Source organism: Coturnix japonica, chromosome Z (assembly GCF_054131305.1).
Source record: "Coturnix japonica strain WE chromosome Z, WE-NBRP24, whole genome shotgun sequence".
NCBI lineage: Eukaryota > Metazoa > Chordata > Aves > Galliformes > Phasianidae > Coturnix > Coturnix japonica.
In genome coordinates, this window is record NC_140702.1 from 73,277,710 (window position 1) to 73,300,602 (window position 22,893).

General features: G+C 50.5%; 1 protein-coding gene across 6 annotated transcripts in view; it reads right to left on the reverse strand.

The window, feature by feature from the left end:
• ZBTB7C (zinc finger and BTB domain containing 7C) overlaps positions 1–22,893 on the reverse strand; it is a 93,887-nt gene that overhangs the window by 16,609 nt on the left and 54,385 nt on the right. Inside the window, exon 1 of one of the 6 annotated variants that reach the window (XM_015848220.3) lies at positions 14,468–14,572. The exons of 4 other annotated variants lie outside the window; for them this stretch is intronic. The gene's annotated coding sequence lies outside the window, so the exon portion shown is untranslated. Of the gene's footprint in view, positions 1–14,414; positions 14,573–22,893 lie in introns of those variants that run through there. One more of the 6 variants, XM_015848222.3, reaches the window with a different exon arrangement.

The window sequence follows — 22,893 nt, forward strand, 5'->3', positions numbered from 1 at the left end:
AACACAATCACTTGGCTCCCTGTGCCACATGCTCTTTGTCAGGGATGTGTCAGTGGGAAAATGAACTCTGCAGCCTGGCAAGATGAGCTGAGGGAGAGCAGTTCTCCATCAAACCAGGCGCTTTTGCCCTTTTTTAGCTCATATTCGCACTACAGGAGGAATTCGAGTCCTTGTGAAATCACTGTGGCTATTTACCTGCATGGGGAGTGCATCCACAGTCTGCCCTCCTAGGGAGTAGGCAATCAGAAATGTCCTTGCTTGGATAAATGCTGAGTGAGAGTTGTGTTTAACCTCCAGTTCCTGCCAGTCTCTTGCTGACATATTCCCATGAAGGGGTGAGCATGCACACACATCCTTTGCTCAGAAGTGGATCTGCTCTTTGGAAAGAAGCCTGGGGCAGATGTGGCACCTGGGGACGTGATAACTGGACATGGTGGGGATGGGTTGGGGTTGGACTTAGGGATCTTATGGTCTTTTCCAACCTTAATGATTCTGTGATCCTGTGATCATAAGACTGCTCGTCCCGTTGCTGTGTTCCCATCCACACTCAGTAATATGGAGACCCATTCACTGAGCTCACAGAACTGAAGCTCTGTAGCGATTTTTATATCATAAAATCATAGAACCATGGAATGGTTGGGTTAGAAGGGATCCCAAAGATCACAGAACCATAAAATGGTTGAGTTGGAAGGGAGCCCAAAGATCACAGAACCACAGAATAGATGGGTTAGAAGGGAGCCCAAGGATCATAGAGCCACAGAATGGTGGGGCTGGAAGAGCCCTCAAAGCTCATCCAGTTCTAACCCCCCACTGCAAGCTGGTTGCCCATGTTTTTACACTGACTGAAACCTCTTTACTAAAAAACAACATTTTAGATGCTGTTGGGATGCTAGGAGACTCCCTTGTGCTGGATGTACATTTCCAACCACTGACCATGGGGACAGCATGGGGCTGACAGAGAAGACAGTGGAGTTTGTAGGAAGGGAGAAGCAGTTACAAACTGTTTGCAAGCCTTCCCATGATGTGGTTCAGCCCAGGAAGGTCACTCAGTGATTATAGGATTAGTGCTACGGGTGGAGTCCTCATGCTGTCCAAGCAGAGGGAGGGAGCTCATCCCCTGCCGAACGCAGCGGGTGTGCTGTTACACTTGGCCAGGCAGAGGGTGAAGGTTCCTTCATTTTCCATTTCCCAAGGGGAGGGAGGAAAGAGCAACTTGAGGATGGATAGCCGCAGTAAGAGGATAGCTGGAGAAAACGGGTGGGAGAGCCCAGATCACCCCCAAGAGCTTCAAACACATGAATAGGGATGCGGAGCAGGGTGGGAGGAGACGACGGAAGAGGGAGGGAGATTACGGGAGTGCAGCAAGGAGGGGAGAGGAGAAGGGAAATTACACGGGGCCTCCAAGGTCAAAAGAGTCAACTTCAAAAGGATTCCTTACAGACATAAAGCCAATGCCTTCATATTCAATTATTTAGTCTTTGCACAAATCTAAGTAATATATGGGTTGTTTTCTTTTTTCCACCGCTTGTTTTGACTCAGTGTTGGGCATCTGTCATACAGCATGTTTAATTAAAAACAAAGGGAGGGTTGATGCGAACCAATTGGGCTCCATGTGCAAGTCAGATTCATGCTGAAATGAAAGTCTTCCACGCTTCCATTTGTCTATTAATCTGACCAAATGGACCCAAATGCCAGAGAGTTTAATGTCATCAAAACTCCGTGCTGGACTAAAACATATTTTATTCTCTCTCTCAACTGTACTTAAGGAAGAGAAAGCTGAGTAAGGATCTGAAGGAGCAGCTCTCGTATCCTGGGGTGTCCAACCCATCTGCACAGCTAACATCAGGGACAAGCCACGGCAAGCTGATGTTGGGAAAATGGTCCCCAACAGGAGGCTTGGAGCTGCACTGTGAGCTCTGCAATGAGTTCCAGCCCATTAAACACCAGGCTTCAATAAAACTTTATGGTGGGTCACAATTTAACACGGGCTGGGGAATCGCTGAGGACCCAAGAGGACGTTTCTTGGAGGAGAATAGAAACTCAGCTCTAACCTTCTTCTTTGCTTTAGATTTCAGCTGCCTCCTACCCACCCTGAACGCCACTTCCTTCCACTCCACGCAGTTTTTATCCTTTGCCTTCCATATGAGCACTGCAGGTCCCTGCTCCTCCGGCTATGTGGGTAAGAGCAGAAGCACATTAAAGCCCTCAGAATGGGGAAACTGTTGTTGAAAAGGGGAAAAAGGAGACAAGACCCACCTGGAAACCCATGGGTGAGCACCACAGGAGAGAAATCAGAAACCAAGTGACGCATTAAGGACCATGTAAAGGGTCAGGAGAGGAGCAAAGGGCAGAAACCGTGTCCTGTGTCCCCAATCCCAAGCATTTAGTACTTCCCTCTGTTCAGCTTTGACCTTACGAGTTCCCTTAACCTTCTCCTGGCAGCTTCCTAATGGGCACATAAATCTCTGGAGAGTATCTTAAATTCTTTTTTATCACGGAGTGTATCGGTGTGATAATAAGATCAGCCTTCAGACTCCCCATTAAGTCACGGAAGGTGTGGTCATCAGTCATGCTTCTCCCAGCCTTAATTGCCAGACAGACACTTTAAGTGGAAAGTCCACCTAATGAGCCCAATCATTAAAACATCCCTGGTTCCTATTTGAGATGGAAAATTATATTACCCTAATAAGGGGGCTGCGTCGTTGCCCCCCTAGTCGATCATGTGGCATGGGCAAGGTGAGACTTCTCTCTGAGTCGGCCTTAGATGTGTCTTTTAAACACAGCCTCTACCTCAAGCAAGAAGAAGTAATATCACCCTTCATGGAGTGACAACAGTGGGGTGGGAGAGGAGACCCAGCGGTGTGCAAAGGACACGGACATCGTGGGTACTCCATGCCAGATGACGGTGATGGATGAAGGAGAAGATGTGACACTTGGTGTGCTTATGGAAAGCCATGGGACAAATCTGACCTAAGAAGTTTGCGAGAAAGATCTCCATTTGGACAAATGATTCCAATATGGACATGGGGGCTGGGGAATTGAGAAGCCAAGGCAGACGGGTGGAACAGCACAGACACCAAGTGCAAAATGGTGCACTTGGTGGCCTCAGAAGGCCTCATGAAAGTCCTTACACAGGGAAAGCCATCCTGAAGTCCCTAAAAAAGGACTCATGCTGGAAGTAATCCTCTTCCATCCTCTTCAGGCCCAGGTGCAAAGCAGCCACACCAACTTTGGGAAGCATCAACAGCACGTTCCCATCCATGTGTCCCCATCTTTCCCATTCACATCCATTGTGGGAAGATCCGAGTTCCTCTTGGGTCAGACCAGCACCCATCCCAGTTGTCTCCAACCATGCCACCTGCCCTTGCCTTAGTGACAAAGGCCTCTGGCTGCAGGATGAGGAAGTGCTCAGATAGACGGCATGTCCCATCCCTGGAGGTGCTCAAGGCCAGGTTGGATGGGGCTGTGTTCAACCAGGTCTAGGGGGAGGTGTCCCTATGGAAGAGGAGGTGTCCCTATGGAAGGGGGTTGGAACCAGATGGGCTTTAAGGTCTTTCCAACCCAAGTTATAGAAGCATCAACAGAATCATGAAGGTTGGAAAAGGCCTCTGAAATCATTGCGGCAAGCTGTAACCATTTCTACACCTTGATGACTGATTCTGTGATGATTGATGTGCTCCCCACGCAAAGCTCCATAGGGGCAGCAGGGCTGGCTGGACACCCAGCATCAAGCTGCAACCATGCTGGGCACTCGGAAAGCCAGACCAGAGCTATCCCAATAAAAACAAAGAAGCCCGGGAAGGGTGTGTTGCTTTTGGGTAATAATACATCTCAAACTGCACGGTGAGGCCAAGACAGCGCCGCACCCTGAGCCGCCCGAAGGGTGTGGGCATTATACAATGATTTGCCCACACCCAGCACCTCCGATGACAATTAGCACCCGGCAGTAAATCCTGCATCTCCAACCAGGAAACACACATAAAGAAAAAAAAAAAAGAAAAAAGAAAGAAAAAGAAATCCCAATGATGTGTCCTAACATGAATACCACCTTGGGCAGATCTGCACCATCCCGACACATGGAGATTGGGGTTGGGTTATTTTTGCCCCTGGAAGAAGCCAGGGTAAAGCCAATGGTGGTTTGTGTTGTAAATTCTGGTTAAGAGTGGGTTTCTGATTTTCCATCATTTCCCTTTTTTAAAAAGAACACGAAAGAGAGACGGTGGAAAAGCCTAAATGTATAATTACATTCTGATAACTACAAAGTCATGCGGAGTACTTTATAGATAATAAAATGACAAGATCTCATCACGCCCAAGTTTATTTTCATAGCCGTAAATCCACTTCTGCCCAAGTCGACGGGAAGAGATTTTACTATTGAGTAATAATGGAAGTAAAATAACACTTATTAAAGGGAAATGGGAACAAGAACTCATCTGATGTTGAAAGACAACAGAGAAAAGCAGTTTGTTATTAAGAAATAGCAGAAACAACTCTGAGAGACTGGCAGCACGATTAACAGAGATCCCATTTTTCTCCTAAACCACAGCGCAGCGGTGCTCAGGAAAACAGGAATTAAAGACACAGCGCCGGGGCTGCACCTCCAGTCATCAGCACAGATGAGGGGAAGGATAAAAAGAACCATTGGCACAGGCTGCCCATGGAGATGGTGGGGTCACCATCCCTCGAGGTGCTCCAGAACCATGGGGATGTGACACATGGGGACATGGTCAGTGTGCACAGCAAGGTGGATTGGGGTTCAGCTTGGGTTTTTTTCCAACCTCAATGATTCCGTAAAGGTGAGGGAATAAACAGCCATCGTTTGCTGATGGTAGCTGGGAGCATCTTCAGTTGAGACTGCGCTTTTACAGAGTGAGGTGCAAGATTTATTATTATTTTTATGATGATGACTACCACTAATTGCAGTGACCATTTACTCTTTGCCCAGCAGCTACGAGCAGGATGCTCGTTGCTTCACAAGTGCTGTACAAACAAGACAGAAGAGAAGGAGCAGCCTGTCTCCAAACACACACTCAAAATAAACAGTGGGAGAAAACAGAGATTACCTGGTTTGCACAGATGAGGAACAGAGATACTCCATGCCTCGCCTCGGGCCATGTAGGAAGCCCATGGCAGAGTTAACATTTGGAGTCAGCTCTTTCAAATCCCAATGCCACCTTACCTAGAGGATAAGGGGGAGCTGGCTTAGCTGTGTGCTGGGACACAGAGTATGGGGGCCACCGTGTGCTGGTCCCTGACCATGCCATGGGGATGCTGGCATTGGAAAAGTCCTCCCAGATCTCCAGACCCCACCATGCCCACTGACCATGTCCCCAAGTGCCACATCTCCAACACTGGATACCTCCAAGGATGGGAACTCCCTCACCTCCTAGAGCAACCTGTGCCACTGCATCACCACTCCTTGGAAAATGAATTGATCCTAATATCCAACCAAAGCTTCCCTTTGCACTGGGACACAGCAGATCCCACAGATGATGAGGACGGGCTTGGCTCAGCTGGAAGCAGGTGCAGGGTTTGTGGGACCCCAGCAAGAGCTGGAAAACGGGAGAAGCCAGCAGCTCGCTGCTCCCAGCAGTGAGAGGGGAAGGGAAGGGTTGGTGTGCGAGGAGGAATGCTCCACAAAGGTACAGCCAGCAGCAAAAACGGGGCTTTTCCAAACACAAACAGTTCGGGGAAAGCAGCGAGACGGAGCGTCGGCTAAAAATACGCAGCGCCGAGTTAAAAAAATAAAGGGATTCAAGGAGCCCGAGAGGAACGGCGAAAAGCAAATTGCGAGGAATTGTTCGGCAGACAATGAAGGCTCCTCGCATCCCCTGCAACAGGCGGGTGGCAGCGGGGGAAGCAGCCCAACAAACGGCGGCGGCGGCGGAGGGGGACGGGGAAATTCAGGCGGTTCGCACAGCGCTTATTTTCCTCTGTTTTGGCGAAGACAAAGGGGAGGTGCAGCTCCCGAGGACAGCGATTGTATTTCACCCCGCGGTCGGGGAGGCTGCAGATAGCGGCGAGAAATGGTCCTAGAAAAGATTAGAGCTCTTACGGTAGGTCAAAATACTGTATCCAGACAACACACTCGAGTTTTAATGATAGCAGGGACAGAACGGAGTGAAGCATTGTCTGCTGCCTTTAGGAAACTGAAAACTTAATTTGAAACAGCTCAGACTGGAGCGGGGCTCCTTGCACAGGAAAGGCTCTATTCCTGCCCTTTAAGCATCACTTTTTATCCTTGACATATATTTTCCATCCAGCGCTTCTCCACAACACCATCCATCACAATGAGAGTCACCAGGAGCCAAGGGCACCCGGTGCTCAGGTGAGCAATGCCCCACAGCTGCTGGATGCACCCTGCCCACAGCCAGCACCATGGGCACACAGACCCCACAAGCATCCCCCATCAACCCCACAGCCCATATACATTCCCCATAACCCCATGCATCCCCCATGAGCCTCAGACCCCATGCACAAACAATTCTTATGAACCCCAGGACCTATATGCATCCCCCTGAACCCCAGACCCTATATGCATCCTCCTGAACCCCAGACCCTATATGCATCCCCTTGAAACCCAGACCCTATATGCATCCCCCATCAACTCCAGATCCCACTAAACCACACTTCTTCTACAAGCAGCCACATAGAGAGAAGCCCACAAGCAGTGCTGTGAAACAGGGTGTGATACGGTGTGATATTTCACCCCGGGGTCAGACCAGCTCCAGGAAAGCTTTGCAGCACTGTGGGTAAGGTGCCTCTGAGCATCACCTCTGCTCTAATGGGTTTCTTCCCATTGCACCCCCTTGCCACGCTGTATGTTTGCAGATCCCCAGCTGAGGGACAAGGAAGCAAAATGCTTTTCTGTGGGTGTACAAGGAAGTGAAGTCCCTGGCTTCCCCAAATCCCCATCCCAAGCCCATCCCCATTCCTCCTCCCTCCATTGTGCAACGTCCAACAAACCAATTTACACTGGGCACGACTGAACTGGTTCTGTACTGGGAACAGTGGGGACCATTGCAACCTCACTCAATCCCTGACCCTCTTTGGGTCCGGACCTCTTTGAGGTCCTCCTGCCCCCAGCCTTGCCCTGGGTGCTGCTGTAGGAACAACCCTGGGGGCTGCGTTGCGGGGCATGGGGATAATTGCAGGGAACTGCAACTGTAATTGCTCCCGTGCCATTCTGCAGCCAGGTTTCCCATGCTATTATCCCTGTAATCATAGAAACCAACTCTACCTTTGTGCAGACAGCACTGCCAGCCCTGAAATTATGCGCTCTCCCTGAGGCTCCCCTTGGCCAAGGAGGCAGGGATGTGCTGCAGGAACAGCATCTGCAAATCCCTGTGCTCACTGACACCCAGGGGCAGGGTCCCAATGCTCCCACCCAAGGAGCAGCAAACCCCACACGGTGCTTTCAGCCCTGTGTAAATGGGATTAAGTTCAGCCATCCCCCACGCTGGAGCAGGGAGGTGAGATTGCTCTGTGAACTGATTTGTACTGAAATTCTCCTTGTTGATACGGTCAGGGGAGCAGAAGAGTTCCATTTCAATGATAATTATGACCTGCATTTCTGCAAACCTACAGCCTTGCAACCAACTCCTCATCAAGCCAAAGCAGCACACGTGTGCTAGGAGACGTGCAGATGGATCTTCTTCTACTGAAACCCAAAACTTCCCAGGCTGGGGATGTCAAGAGGGATGTCATCCCTTCCATATGGCAGGCAAGAAGCCTCTCTGGAAGATGAGAGCAGCCTGAGGAGACCTGGGTGCCTCCTGCATTTTCCAACTCCTCACTACCCCTCTCTGAAAGCCTTGTGTTGTGAAGCAGCAAGGCAAGAGATGGAAAAGAGTGATGCCAAGGCCACCTCCTGGATGGGTATTGGTGCCACTCCAATGTCACTCGGAGCGAGGCTTTGCTCCTGGATATTGCATTGGTTCACAGTGATGCATCAGGGAACCCTGCAGGTGTCAGAAGCTGTAATTGCTGTGATTCACTCCTTGTGAAACTCACACTGGCCTTGCTGCTGGTTTTGGCTGAAGTGGGATTGATACAGGCCCAGGAAAGAAATTGTTATCACTGCTCTTTCCAGGTGTAAGTCACAGTGATGTGGGATGTGAGCATCCAGCCCCAGCACTCTGCAAAAGTCAAGAAGAAGAGCCTTCCCAGCCTAAAGACACCTCAACACCTGATGCATAACTGCCTTTGAGTTGCCCAGAGAAGCATGGGTGCTCCATCCCTGGAAGTGCCCAAGGCCATGGATAGGGCCCCAGGCAGCCTAAGCTGGTGAGGAGCACCCAGCCCAAAACAAGGGTACAGCTGAAGGGGCAGTGATGTCCCTTCCAACCCAACCACTGCATGGTTCTATGGTTCTAGGAGCTCTGAGGTTCCTTCCAACCCAACCATTGTGTGGTTCTATGGTTCTAGGAGCTCTGAGGTTCCTTCCAACCCAACCATTGGTTGGTTCTATGGTTCTAGGAGCTCTGAGGTTCCTTCCAACTCAACCATTGATTGGTTCTATGGTTCTAGGAGCTCTGAGGTTCCTTCCAACCCAACCATTGCATGATTCTATGGCTCTATGAGCTCTGAGTTTCCTTCCAACCCAACCACTGCATGGTTCTATGGTTCTATGAGCTCTGAGGTTCCTTCCAACCCAACCATTCTATGCTTCTATGACCTTTAATGCCCTTTGCAATCCAACCATTCTGTTGTTCTGTGATTCTATGGTCTCTGTAAAGCAATCCAAATTTGGAGGAGAAAACACTGCACCTGGATGCTCTGGGTTTGGAGGGAACCTTAGCAATGTCCCCCATAACCTCAACAAGAAGATCACACCAGGTGCAGAGCCTGAAGGGCTCTCAGAGCCTATGGGTGATGCTATGAATGATGATTTGGGGCTCGGGGCTGCAATGAGCTGATGCAACCCCTCAGGAACTGCCCTGCATCCCACCCACTGCAGCCACACGTTCGTATTCACAACAGCTCAGCCAGACCTGCCTCTCTTTTTCCCAGCAAAACGGCTCTGTAGCAGTAGGAGATGCTGCATGGTCATTTCCAATATGTGATGAGCATGTAAAATGAATGGTCCCCAGCATGGCTGGTTAACTCCTGGCCCCAGAGAGCCTCTCGCCTCTGCAGCTCTACAGGAGCCCAGCGTGGAGCTGAGCAGCTTGCAGGGGCTGCGGCTGCTGCGTGAGAACCATCAGCTCTAGCTGCATGCATGCATTTGTCTTATTGGTTTCATCTAGCGGGAGATGGTAATGGGAGTGGGGAAAGAGCAGAGAAATGCTCTCCTTGTTTAGCACAAAAATACAGGTAACAATTATTAAGCAATAATTGATTCATCCGATACTTTATTAACCAGAGTCGGGTTTGCCAGCGACAGCTCCGCAGTGAGAGCCTTTCATGTGACACGTTATTAAAGGCTCTTTTCTGGCTCTGAAAGGCAGTGGCTGGCAGATCAAAGGTCAGACATTTCAAGGAGCAAATTGGTTTAATGTGGCTGCAGATAGCCTCCCGAAACCTCATAAATATGCAGCGAAATGTAAGGAGAGAAAATTGTGGACACGAGAGACAATTACTTTGAAACCAGGATAAGAGCAGCACGGGCTCAAATTAATCAGCTTGAGTCTCCTTCTTGCTGCCTCTCATTTGGCAGAGCAGGAGCCCAGCTGCCAGCCCAGAGGGAGACCATGGAATCATGGAACATTTCAGCTTGGAGAAGACCTCCAGGATCACCAACCCCAAGCCCAACCCATCCCCACCATGCCCAGCATGTCCCTATGTGAAACAGATGCTGGGGGATCCCAGAACCCAAAGTCCAACCCCACTGCTTTTCAATTTCACCACAGCTTTCCAGTTCCACCTGCAGCCAATGGATAGCTTTGTGTTCTCCACTTGTCTACGTGCACTGGGGATCCCTTGGTGTGACACCATGGGTTACATTAGGAGATGCTGACCCACATCCCAGTCCCCAGTGCTCAGTGCTGCAGTAGTTTTGCTGTCACAACTGATGCTCGCAGCCCATCTCATTGTTTCTAACTCCAGACTCTTTTAGAAGCATACCTCCCTATTTTTAATCTCCAGCCAGGCAGCGGTGTCGGAATACTTTGGGGTTTTGTTGGCATTTGTTGAGATGCATTAACTCAGATGACCTCTGAGCAGCTGTAAGGTTGGGCTGCTTTGCTCAAAAGTCACGACTTCACTCCTCTTAATTAACAGCGAGAAAACACCCACTCCATTCCTCTAATCTTGAAAGAGTTTTCCCACACCAAGAGTGACAACAGTGCTCGATATTTCCAGCGTGGCCAGAAAGCAGAGTGGAGGGAAGAACCTTTAAAATAAAGTGCTCACCTCTACCTTGAAGCAGATGAGGACACAAGCTCTTTGAATTCCCCCCATGGAGATGGGGGGGGACACAGAGCAGGGAAGCAATGACACCCATGCACTGCTCACCATGGGATGCCTCTTGGCATCAAGGGAAGAGAATCACAGAACCATTTAGGTTGGAAAAGACCGCTAAGATCATCAAGTCCAATCATCAAAGCTCTGCATCCCAATGGGGTTGCCCTCAAGGACAGCAGTGCTACACGGCCACCCAAGCCCCAGCCCACGCAGCAATCAGCCCCAAGGTGTTGGTACGTGCAGCTCTCCCATCAATCAGGAGCCTGACAGTGTAATTTGTATCTGGGGAACCTGGAGCAATTACAAAACCAGCCCAAATGCTATTTGTTTCTCAAGATTTTGCCCTTAGTTAGTGCTGTCGTTCTGCTTTAATTACGCGGTAATTAATTGCAACAAAACTGTTTGGAAAGTGCGTGTATGCACAGCAGAAAGGTTCCAATATTGCAACCGGCTCCCCTGCAACCATGAGCACTAAACAGGGAATTGATGATCCTGGGTTGATAGAACACTTGGCCTTCTCTACACCACAGAACCATAGAAACGTGAAGGTTGGATGAAGATCACCACGTCCAACCATTAACCTGGTCTCACTACTCCTGCTCATAGATCCATAGAAGAGTCAAGGCTGGAAGGCCATTGCTATAATTCAGTCCAGCCTCAACCCATCCCCACCATGCTCACTATGCCCACTTCCATCCGGAGGGTCTCCAACCTCTTTCAAAACCAGACCAAGACCCATGAGGTGACTACTGAGCAATTCTGCACATAGGAAAACCAACGTGCAGAGTAGCTGATTTCCTTAATATACCTCCAAACAGGATTAAAGGGCCAGAAGCTGCTAGAATTGAACCCAAGGATGCACCGTGTTTTGGCAGTGATGGGGACCGGTCCCTAAAGGCAGCAGGCAGCCCAGCCCTCATTGTCTTTTTCTCTTTGCCATTTTCCATTTTCAGCATCTCCTCTCCTCCCCTCTCTTTCTCCAATTTTCTCCTGGCTTGGTGAAGGTGGCATTTTATAGAACCACAGAATAACCCATGTTGGAAGGAACCCACAAGGATCATCAAGTCCATATCCTTACAGAGTTGGTCCCTAGGGTGAAGCACCCCAGTGGTGGCCCCCCATTTGGGTGGCAGGACCCACATTTTGGATGGAAGCAGCAGAACCCGTGTGGCACTGGGCTTATCACCACCCCAGATCCAGCTGATCCCAAAGACCTCCCAGAGAACTTCCCAGAGGTGCTGCTCCATCAGCTTCAGCTCACCTTGGCAAGAGGTGCCCCAATGCCATGGTGACGGGCTCGGCGGCATAAACACGGCACATGGGTGTGGGCTGTTTGCACAGCCAGGGAGCTGGCTGCTCTCCATCCCTTTGCCCTGCTCCTCCCAGCAGTGCCAGCAGCTCGCTCCAACGTGGTCTCCCACCTCCTCCTGGGCTGCCTCATCCAGCGGCACCATGGAGCCACTTCCCAAACTGGTTCAGCGCTGTGCAGGGCGGGGTGGGGAAACGCTGCCTCTCCCCACTGTCTGGGATGCGGATGCGATTTGATGGCCTTGACATCCCCGTGCATGGAAACGTGCCATGGGGTGAGAAGTCCCCTCCTCTTCCTCTGCTGACAGGCAAGGTCAAGGACATCCCATGGGGTATGGGGTATGAAGCTGCTGACAGCATCACAGGGCTGTAAAGGCATCTGGGGGCACCAGTGGGCTTGGCAGCAGTGATGCAGTTGGATACATGGACATGGATCACACCAAGGACTGTTCAGTGGGGAGCAGCAAGGGCATTATGAGGCACCGATGGGGTTGGCAGTGGTGATGGAGCTGAAGAAGGACATGGATCATGCCAAGGGCTGGACATGATGGATGGGGGGGGAGAAGCTCGCAAAGCCTCTGGATGTGGTGTCCTCCCCCAAAAGGCTGTGCCATCATGGCTACCACATGCCTGCTCCTCAGGGCAGGGACACCCTCTTGGAGGGATGAGGAAGAACATAACCCAAGAGCCGTGAGAAATGGCTGCATAATGAGGGGAAGCTGCTCCCATGAGTGACATGAAAATGACGTGGGCATGTGAGCAGCATTACCACCGGGCACGCGCTTCCAGGAAGGAATCAAAGGGCTCTGACTAATACCACGATGCCTCCAACTCTTTCTTGGCAGAAGATCTCAGCCCTACATCCCCTCCCTCTATTCATCCCTGAAGGAAAACAACCAGCACAGCACCAGCCCCACGCTCCTCCATCCCATCCTCCTGCAAAGAGTCTACAGGGTCCCCCCAAAAAATCCATCCCATTGGTGGCACAGAATGGAAAACCAATGAGGAATACAAAGCGAAGAGAGAGAGGCTTCAGCACCCTGCAACTATTTTAATAGCTGCTCTTTAATTAAGAGCAATCGCTGTGGAATTATGTCAGTGAAACTTGCCACTCATTTATTAATTAGAGAAGGAATTTCAAAGGGAGTTCGGCCCCAGGCTGGCTGGAAAACCCCGCTGGCAGGGTTGGTGCTCGCTGGGTGCTGCAGCACGCCGGGGGGGCCGCTCATTGCCCACACCTGAGTAAACAGCACCAGCAGCAGCAGCAGGACGCGGTGCTAACACTGCCAGGCTGCCCAGGGCCTCAGCCGGGTGCACTGATTGAGTGCATTAATGAGGTCGTGGAAATGGGGCAGAGAACATGAGGGAAGAGATGGACAGAGCCTAGCAGCCAGCTCCTTCCCTACAGGAGGAAGCCCCTCTCCTTGGAAGCAGCTGCGTATCTGCAGGTGACTCAGAGATGAAAACCTGAGCAGGATTGAGCCCCGAGCGTGCTCCAGCTCCATACACCTCCCTGTCTACCCCATTGCCCCATGCACGGAAGAGGTATTTCCTCCACCATGCTCGAGCAGATCCCCATAAGAACACCACGGAGCCCCCAGAGGAGCAGGAGATGCAGGCGGGTGTTGCAGCCTGCACAGCCCAGGACTCAGGGTCCCATCACAGGAACCCTTTAGCTCTCCGTATCCCCATTCAGCACAGCCTCTCCATCACCCCAACCCATCTCCAGCCTTTATCCAGCAGCAGGAAGGGGGGAAGGCACCATGTGTAGCCTCATCCCATCCTCACAGGACACCCAGGCACAGCGGTGGTGCCCCAACCTTTGTAGGGCAGCTCCAGGTCCCTGCAGTACTTCCATGAGGTTGGAAAGCAGCACCGAGAGCTCCCACCTCCATTTCTCCCTTCCCCAGCGCATTCCTCCCAGCAGATCTCCATTCAAACAAACCTTGCACAAAGCTGCAGCTCGACGTGTTGGTTCTGTCCCCACAAATCACCCGGGCAGGGTCCAGAACTGGGGAGGGACCCTGAGACAGCGCTCAGAGTGCCTTATAGGAAGGATTTGTTAGAAATATTACAGCCCAGCACCATCCCGGGGCGTTGCCTTTGTTAAAAAGGCAGCAAAAAGTTCCAGGGAGAGGCTGTAATTTCAGCCTGAAAATATATTCCTATTAAATATGACAATATTTCTGTTTCTTTTTTTTTTTTTCTCTCTTTTCACTTTTTTTTTTCTCTGTCAAGTTATTTTTTCGCAAAGAACCCCAACAAAAATATTAACTCCTAAAACCAAGACCGAACAGAACCAGCTCTGATCTGATCCACCTGCCCCTTCTGCACCCCGCTGCCCACCCCAGACGTGCACAGAAGTTTCACACCCCTGTTTCCCATCTGAAACACAGCAACAAATAACACCGAGCCGGACCTGCGATGAAACCCCATAAACTGAGATGCGGTGTAGGGGTTGATATAGAGCCAAAATCCCTGGGCTTGGTAAGGATTCACGATTCCAAACGAGTAAATCAGAAAGAGAACCACAGGGTCGGGTTGGAACAACAATTAAAACTGCATGAAAACGGTGCTGGGTTATTACAGGGGATCGAACGCGCCGGGGCAATATGGGAAAAGAACACCACTACCCTCCGAGCATGAAACACAGGCTGCTTCCCCTCACCCCCATAAGCCACGGGAAGGATAAAACAACCTACGTGAGATCTTTTGGGAACGAAGAGCAAAGCGGGGAAGCAGAGCAGCCGCTCACCTCCGCTCCGCGCTCCGACGACGCTGCCGTCCCCGGCGTGAGCCCCCGGGCTGTGTCGGAGCTGCCCCGGTGCCTGCAGCCGAGCCGAGTGTCATTGATTTGTGTGAGGAAGGCTAAGCCTTTCTAGGAGCGGTTATGAGAATTCACTCCCACCACTCCCTCTAAACCAAAAGAATTTGGCACACAGCCCTCCCCGTCCACCTGTACTATTAAGGTCTGAGCGGCGCGTGGGATGTGGACCCATTTTACCGGGATCTTTTTGTGTTTCCTTTTTCAACGAGCACGCAGAGTCCTTTGCAGTGTATTTTGTTTTGTCTTGGTTTTTTTTTTTTTCCTTTTCTTTTTAAAGATAATAGATCTCCCCCCACCCCTCCCCTTTTTTTGGTCTGTTTGTGTTGAAGCTGACCTATCGCATCCTCTCTGCTTTAACCACAGGGCACAGGCTCTCACTGCCCAGCTCCACGTTTCCATAAACCATGCTCCTATGGACCCGGAATGGGACAAAACAAGTTGAAAGCTGTCTGTCATTAAACTAAAAGGGTTACGCTGCCTTTTTGTACCACTGACCCAAGTAAGGATGCCAAGGAGGCGTTCAGAGTTGGGTTTGACTCCACAAGCTGTTCAGATGCCACCTCCTGACCACTGGAGCTGGCCCCAAAGCAGCAGCTGACCCATCCTACCCTTGCTATGGGTCTGTCCCCTTCCCAAAACCCTCCTGGCAGGCACTGCCACCACTGGAGCCCAGCTCACTGGAGCGTGCTGCCTCTTTCTGCTGGGGTTGCAGCCTGACCCTACCCAGCTTCCTGGCATGCGTGCAACCCAATGGGTTCAGCCACGGCGTTGAAAGACAAATAACAGGATTTGGAGCAGGTCCCTCCCCTTGTTCAGAGCAGGACACTGGGTGGGGACGGCTGGCAAAGGCAGGGATGTGATGTGGGGTGGCCACATCGGGGTCCCCATGTGTGGGTGATGGGAAGCGAGATATGAACCTCCATCTTTGGGAAGGACCCCAAGAAACTGGATCGTCCTAGAGGTCCTGCCCCAAACCCAGAATAAAGTTAAAAACCACGGTTAATAAAACACTGGCTCCTTTCTGGCAAAGGCATCACAACAACAAGGAAATACATGTTAATGCAATAAATCTGATCTGGATGCTGAGTTACACATCACTAGCTATAATGAAAAACCCCAAATCACAACCAGAGGCGTATCAGCATTGTTGCCACAAGAGGAGTCTGTCTCCCTGAAGCAGGAGGCAAAACCAAGAGTCAGAAACTTATCCCACCCTCTCTGAGTCTGCAGGAACAAAAATAAGCGGCTTCCATCCCCACACCCAAACCACTATCTGCAGCTCCTCCGGCCGCCGGGTTTCTAAGGAGTGTCCGGGTAAATCAGCACAAGACGTCGGTGCGAACAATATGTCTGGCCCCAGATAAGGGCAAAGCAAAAGAACTTGGGCAGCATCCAGAGGCTGCCAACACGGCATGGGGAAGAGTGCCAGCGGCCACCCACCGCCTTCCTGCACAGCCAAGATGTTGGGCTGAGTGTTGGCTGCAAGGAAGGGATGCTGAGGAGAAGCTGGCGTGGGGGGTATGGGGCAGGGATGCTCCCCATGAGACCCAATGGGATCTACCCACACAAGTGGTTGGGTTCTTCCCATTGGAGTGTTGTGCTGTTTCCCATAAGAGACTGGTGGCTGGTGGAGGGACGAATGGGTTCCCAAGGCTGTAAGGGAAGAGGGAATAAACTGCTTCTAGCAGGGTGTGAAACAGGGCTAGCAGAAGGAAGGAGAGGAGGAAGGGTGGTGGTGGACCCCACCTCGGCTGGGCAGATTGCAAATAGAATGGAAAACAGTAAAAAAGAACTGAAAAGCAGCTGCAAAGCCCAGCGCAGTCCTAAAGTGATGGGTGAAAGCTCTCATTGTGAGGGAATGGGATGGAAAGATGCCATGGAGAGAGCTTAAAGGACCTCTACCCCACCAGAAAAATTGGGGTTCATCAAATTTAATGTTTTCACAGGTAAAATTAAGTTTAACGTTGTTTCAGCATCCTTATTTTACTGCTAAAACATGTGATTTTAAAAGACCAGTTTGGGCAAGAGACAAAAAGCATCAAGAGAACTTCCCCCTAAATCTCACAGAAACTGCTCCAAAATGAACTCCAAGGACTGGCTGGGATGGAGAAGACTTGGGGGCCCCATCTAAATGCTTGGTTAGATGACACCTGGGGGTTGGAGCTGGATGATCTTTAAGGTCCCTTCCAATCCAACCATTCCATAGTTGTTGGGATCCTCAAGGCTCCTTCCAACCCAACCATTCCATGGCTGTTGGGATCCTCCTTCCAATCCAACCACGCTACAGTTCCATGATCTTTGAGGTCCCTCCAATCCAACCATTCTACAATGCCATGATACACATCTGAAGGCAGGAGCAAGGTCCCTTCTTACTAATGTTTCAGTCCTCACCTCCTCTTTATTAAGAAGGAATTTCAAGTCCACTTTAGTACAGGATTAGGTAAGAGTTACTAAAAATAATGGACATGGAATAAATCCCAAACACGAGCAGATGTTGTTTTAGCATTATTCAGAATACTCTCACCTTAATAATAAAAGATATAACATGGAGATGCTTTACAGAGCCTGATTAAGGGACCCCAGGGACAGCTGAAACTGGGTGAGGTGTAGACTTCCACAGATGCCCAAAGGGCTTCTGAACATCTCCGTTACCCACATCACCACCTCCAGTGCTACAAAACCTTCCCAGCATCCCGGAGCTAACATGCGAGCACTGATAAGAACCCAAGTGATGCAAAAAATAATCTGCCAGGGGACAAAAGGAGGAGGTGGAAGACATCAGCATAGACCCAGATCCCAGCGACAGCCGCACACCACACATTTCCATTGCAATCAGCTCAGAGTGCCTTGCACAATTTGCCACCCTGGTGCAATTGCTACATGCAGCTTTGGAAATGCGTTCCCCATGCTGTAATTTCTCCAGCACTTATTTTTGCTTCACTCTCCCATGAAATCACGACTCCTCACTGGTTCCATCCACACCATCCCACCCCTGGGACTGAGCAAATTGCCTCAGGGCTCCCACTGTGGGTTACCCACCCTCTGCTTTCATTTCCACAATCCCCCAAATTCTCCTTATCCCAGAACGAGAAGCTCCCCAGCGTAGGTGGAAACAATCTTGTCTGTTTTCAGAAGTCATGGATCAGGCCACAGGTCCTTGCAGAACGTTGCGTTAATAGTGAGAGGCAAATGAGCCATTTTGCTGCTCCTGGCTGAAATATATATATATATATATAAATATATATATATGCTGACCTGCATATATATATTCCTGATAACGCATTTACAAAGTGCTCCCGGGCCGAGGGCTTTACCAGCCGAGATTTCATACAGAATGAAACTGTTGGTGTCACGACCACAGCCTGCTGAAAAATGCCCTTTTCTATGGGAGAGCTCAGCAGAGCCCTCACTATAATGACCTCAGCGATATCAATAACTGCATTTCGGCACATTCATTATCTGCTCACTGCCTGGCCCGGCCAAGTGCTGTGGGATGGAGCGAGGAAGGCAAACATGGAATTTTCAGCAGAAAAATGGCATTTTCCTTAGAAGCAGACAGGTCTTTATCTCCTTTCCTTTCCTGAACGCTGAGCAGATAGATCAATCTGCATTCAGTGGGGCAGAAGTCTCCTATAGGGCTTGCTCCCCATGCTCCCCACTCCCAGCTCCTCCAAGCTTTATGGAGTGTTCTCCTCCTTTGCCAACTCCTCTTAATCCTTACCCACTGCTATTAAGGATCCCTAAATCTATGCAAGGGTTTCATATCGTGATCTGTAGGACATTCAGGCTTCAAAATAGGTTACTTTCATACCAGTAATTTAGTGCACAGAAATCACTGCCCAAAGAATGGACCTGAAGGACAGAAAGTCAGCTCAAGGTCTTCTTACAGACAAAACAATGCTTCATAGTCTCCCTGTTTTCTCAGCTGCTCACTGCAACACATCACAGACAGTGATGGGAACTGTGAATCCCAGCACTCCTCCCTGCAGATCTCTACATGGATGGAAGCATGGAAGTAGTGCAGGAGCTGAATGCATGGAGATGTGTCATTTATGCACATACTATATTATTATTATTATTATTACATATGGTTATGTTATTCATATGTATGTTATAAACACAAAGGATTGCTTTCAACTCTCTCCTGGGGTGCAAATCTAACCTTACCAAGCCATGAACCGAGATCCAACTCAACCACTGGAAGCAGAATGCCCTTCCAAGAGCATGGCATATCACTCAACAGGGCAGAAAAGGAATTTCATAGTCATAGAATCATAGAGCCATTGAATGGCTGGGTCGGAAGGGACCTTGAAGATCACAGAAACCATAGTATGGCTGGGTTGCAAGGGATCTTGAGGATCACAGGACCACTGAACCATGGAATGGTTGGGTTGGAAGGGACCCCAAGGACCCTGAGCCCTACCCCTCCCATGGGCTGGCGGCCCCGTGCCAGCTCAGGCTCCCAGGGCCCATCCATGGCCTTGGGCACCTCCAGGGATGGGGCACCCACAGCTCTGGGAAGCAGCGCTGGGGCCTCATCACCCTCTGAGTAAAGAATTTCCTTCTCACATCTGACCTAAATCTCCCCTATTTTTGTTGAAAGCCATTCCCCCTATTTTCCTATCACTATGTGCCTGCACAGATTTGTACGATAACCTCTTCAGTTTCCAGCTATGGGTGGTCTTGCACCCAAGGGGAGAGCTACAAATATTGTTAGAGGCAATTCTCAGCCAAACCTATTAACAAACCCAAAGTGACATGGCTGGGCTGTCACCTCCCCAGCCGTGTCGACAATAATTGCAGGTGGAGCCCCTCACTGCCTCCCACCTCGCTGAATCAGCAGCAATTAAGGGATAAGAGCACGGTGGAGGAAAATTGCAATTTCCTTGCCTGGAGATGGGGAGGGAGGTCTGCAGCGAGAGCCATGCTGCCGTGTGCCCTGATGGGAGAGGGCTGACAGCGAAGCTGGTGCTGGAATAAATTGGTATTTAAAGGGCAGAAGTCCCACGGGAGCTGAAGCCAGCAGCAGCCACGCCGCTAACAAGGACAGGCGATCTCCAGTGGCCCAGGGCCCCTGATTTATTATTTCAGAAGCCCTCAGCAGAAGAAATCTGCGCAAAAGGGAAGAAAGGGAGAGGGGGAGGATGAGAAAGAGATGTGGAATGTAATGACAAGAAGCACTGGGGGGCAAAGCTCATCCCGAGGGATGAGGTTACTACAGACAGAAGGACCGGGGGTGATTGTTTGGAGCTCTAGGAAGGAGCAAGCCAAGCAAGTGGGCAGCAGCACAACAGCCAGCTCCTTAATGAATGCAAAGAGATGCACAACAGGGTGGGTGTGAGATGAATTCCTGCTCCTTGGGCACCTGACTGTGTCCATAACTGATGGTGTCAGAGCTGGGATGGCATGGGGGGAGCTCTGCCCTGCACACAGCTGCAGACCCTCAGCAAGGAGGTGCTGGATGCATCTGGGCAGGGATGGCACGCAGTCCCAGCAGGATCACCCACCACTGTGTGAATCAGCAGCGCAGCATCAGAGCAGGAGAAAAGTAATGATGCAGGAAAGGCAGAAGCATCCAATCAATACTTCTGCTCCACGTTTGGAAAGGAGCGGGATGATGTGCTCGTGTCGCACGAGGAGGATGGAGTGCTTTCCAGTCCATTAGTAACCACGGAGCTTGTTAAACAGCATCCACCAGCGATAAACAACGTTAAATCGGCCGGCTTGGATGGCTTGCTCCCCAGAGCCCTCCACCAGCTGGCTGAGAGCTCTGCCCTGCTGCTGTGCATTTCAATGCATCCTGGAATACCAGGAAGGATGCAAAATGGGATGGAGTGATGAGCAGGTTGGCACGGATAGCACCGACAAGGGGTAAAACAACAGGAACACCCCTGAGAGTCACCCACAGAGGAATTAAAGGACAGAGACACAGCTGGTGCTGGGTTCTGAGGAAAGCACATCATGCCACACAACCCTGATTCTGTTCTCGGAGCTGATTACAAGTTCGGTTAATAAAGATAATTGCCTAGAGATAATAGACAGGTTTTGTGAGGCATTTGATTCACAGTGGCACGGCACCCTGATTAAAAAGGGAGGGCTGTGCCATGACAACAAAGCACACGTGCAGGGGCTCCGATTGATCTCTGCAAACAGCGGTCAGAAGGACTCCGGGCTGTTTCCAGGGGGATTTCAGGAGGCTCAATACCAGCCCCAATATTCAGCGTTTTCTTATCTGGAAGCAAATACAGCGTTGCTGCTGATCAATCAGCTCCGTGCCGCACAAACAGCAGGAGCCCAGCAGCCATCCGAGCAGAGTGGGACCACGGCAGGCAAGCAGCTGGCTGGGGTCATCACCTGGAGAGCTGTGGCCATGAAAATGTGAGAAATGAGGAGTTTGTACCTCTGGAGACACATTGCCTTGCTGGAAAATGAGTTTTGGGTCAGGCATGTCATTGAGCTCGCTGCAGTGTGCCTGGGTGGAAGGAGTGGAGGTGACATTCTGCTCCGGTCCCACTGCTCCACACACGCTGCCCAAGCGAGACTTAAAATGGCAGATTTGAAGAGGAATGGAAAAGAATTTTGGCACTTGCTTGGGAGAGGAGATAAATCCCAGAGGTACGTCAGCAAGCACAGGAGAGTGCATAGGAGCCAGCCCACACCTGGGCTTCAAGCAGAGCTGAATTCAGGCTTGGTACTAGGAGCATCTTCTTCAAAGAGTGGTGATGTAGTGGCACAGGCTGCTCAGGGAGGTGGGGGAGTCCCCATCCCTGGAGGTGTTTGGGACCTGTGGAGATGTGGCACTTGGGGACGTGGTCAGTGGGTATGGTGGGGTCGGTCAGGGTTGGGCATGGGGATCTAGGAGGTCATTTCCAACCTTAATGATTCTGTGACTATGATTCTCTCAGTTCTGATGCTGACCTCTGTGTCCCCAGGGAAATCAATTAAAGCTCAATCCAGCATCTTGTACCACAGACATTTCCATCTGGCCTTTCACATCCCTGGAGAAAACACAATGCTTTTGCTAGGTAAGAAGCTCTGTGGCACTCAAGGGACAAGCACATGGAGGCAGCCAGCATCCCCACAGGCAGCACAAAGCCTTTGAAATCCAATTCTTGTCCATGGCTCCAAATCCAGAAGCCTTGCAAAAAGAAAAGGTTTTTATAAACCTGCAAGCAAGAGAAAATGGAAAGGCTCCAGCAGCCCTGCATGAAGCACCTCTCTGCACTCCACTTGCACTCTACCGAGCATCCTGCTAGCATCACCACCTCTCTTCTCCTTTTTCTCAGGCATCAACCAGCTCCCCCTGAAGCCAGCAGTGTGCTGCCATGTCTCAAGGATTACTGTTATTTTTCTTCACTCTTCTACCTTAGAAAAGCAGAAGCTACTCAGTCCTGTGAGGCAGCGAGCAGCAGCACTGCCCCGAGCTGTGGGTGGGTGCTGACTTTTCCTGCTTCAGGAACAGAAGGGGTGGATGATTCCAAACGCAGATGTTTAACCCAAGCAGGCCCCATCCATCATGGGGGAGCTGGGGATTAGAATACATTGTTATTGCTGAAGGTGAATTCAAGAGATAAGGCATTAAATCAAAGTCTTACCTAATGCCAGACATTACAAAATGTTTCAAACTTGGATGCAAAAATACACTTTGGCTGAATCAAGGAATCACAAAGGTTGGAAAAGACCTCCAAGATCCCCAAGCCCAACCCACCCCCACCATGAACCTAAACAGAATCACAGAATCATGAAGGTTGGAAAAGACCTCCAAGACCCTCACACCCAACACACGCTCCATCATACCCACAGACCCCAAGAGCCACATCTCCATGGCTGTGGAACATCTCCAGGGACAGGGACTTCCTCACCTCCCCGGGCAGCCTGTGCCACTGCATCATCCCTCTCTGGAGAGGAGAATCCCACCATGTTTTGGTGAAATCAAGCTATGCTGATTGTGGAGCCTTCTTCAAAGAAGCTCCTTATCAGCAGTCTTACTGGGACTGCTTAGGACAGGTCACAGAATCATAGGATGGCTTGGGTTGGAGGAGATCTCCTCCAAAATAAAAGACAATGTAGGGTCTCAGCTTGGAGTACCTGCTCTCCATGTGCTGGAGATCACAGAATCATAGCACCACAGAATGTCCCAAGCTGGAAGGGACCCCTAAGAATCACCAAGTCCAATCCCCAGCCCCAGACAGTACCACCCAAACCCAAACCCTATGGCTGTGAGCACTATCCATGTCCACTGCCCTGGGCAGACTATTCCATGCCCACCACCTTTGTTGAATAACCTTTTCCTCACGGGTTTCAACAAGCTGCCCAAATGCATCTCTCTCTCCCCCAGCAAAGCCAGGATGAGC